This window comes from Rutilus rutilus (assembly GCF_951802725.1).
Source record: "Rutilus rutilus genome assembly, chromosome: 19".
Taxonomy (NCBI): Eukaryota; Metazoa; Chordata; class Actinopteri; order Cypriniformes; family Leuciscidae; genus Rutilus; species Rutilus rutilus.
In genome coordinates, this window is record NC_140232.1 from 34456518 (window position 1) to 34457880 (window position 1363).

Below are 1363 nucleotides of genomic sequence, written 5' to 3' on the forward strand. Positions count from 1 at the left end.
TGTGATCATAATTTTGGCATTTCAAAACAAATGTATCACATATTTTGGGGTTTGTATCTCATTATGAGAGTATAAAAGGATCACCGCATAAACGTGTTTTTATTTGATTTTTTGCAAGAAAATGTATGTCTCACAAGTGGAAAAAAGAAATAGTTGTGTAGGAGTAGTGAGTTTTATATATATTTATGTAAATGCGACATGCATTTTATTTCAATTATACTTAGGCCTAAATGAAAAGTTGTTAAGACTAATCATGTTCTTTAATTGTTATTAAATGATAAACAAGAACAGTCAAGTAGAAGAAATATTGACTTCAAAACACAATATGGCTTTAATGATATTTTACCCCGTGAAATCTAATTATTTTTTTTCTATTTAATACAGTAAATGAGTGGTATTTTCCATCCCCCAAAAAGTAAGAAAAACCTTTTTTTATAAATCATCATATTATTCTGATTTCTGAAGGATCATGTGACACTGAAGACTGGAGTAATGATGCTGAAAATTCAGCTTTGATCACAGGATATAAATTACACTTTACTGTATATTCATGTAGAAAACAGATGATTTACATTATAATAATATTTCACTGTTTTTAATGTATTTTTGATCAAATAAATGCAGTCTTGGTGAGCAGAAGAGACTTCTTTCAAAAACATTTATAAACCTACTAACCCCAAACTTTTAATTGGTGTGTAAATGAAAATGTAGGCTATATTTTAAATTTATAAAGTAGACGTTTATCAGTGGCTGATTATTTTTTGGAGTCACTTTAAATGTAGTTAAACTAACCAACTGGAACTAAAATACAAATAATAATAAATTGTGTGTGTGTGTGTGTGTGTGTGTGTGTGTGTGTGTGTGTGTGTGTGTGTGTGTGTGTGTGTGTATATATATAGGCCTATATATTATTTTTTTTTTTTTTTTTTTAAGTTGAAATGATGACATAATAGAAATAATGACCTAAAAGGTTAAATTGACATCCTAAATCGAAAATGAGATTAAAGAGTCAAAATGATGACAAAGTCTTAGAATGTCATCATATTTTGTCATAACTATGACTTTGTATTTCATAATTTCATCTTTTTATGTCATAATGATTACTTAGTATGTCATAATTATGGCCTATGTTAAAAAAACAACAACAAAAAAACAGCAAAACTTCCTGTATTTTTGTCTTGTAGTTTATACTCAAGATACACAAGATTTCTAAATCATGACACATTTACCTGAGAGAAGTAAATTGCATAAGATATTAAAGTTTTTATATAATTTCTCTTATTTCAAGCATAAACCTTCCTACATTAGGTAACACTTTATTTTACAGTGTCCTTGTTACATAAGTGACATGTACTTACCATAT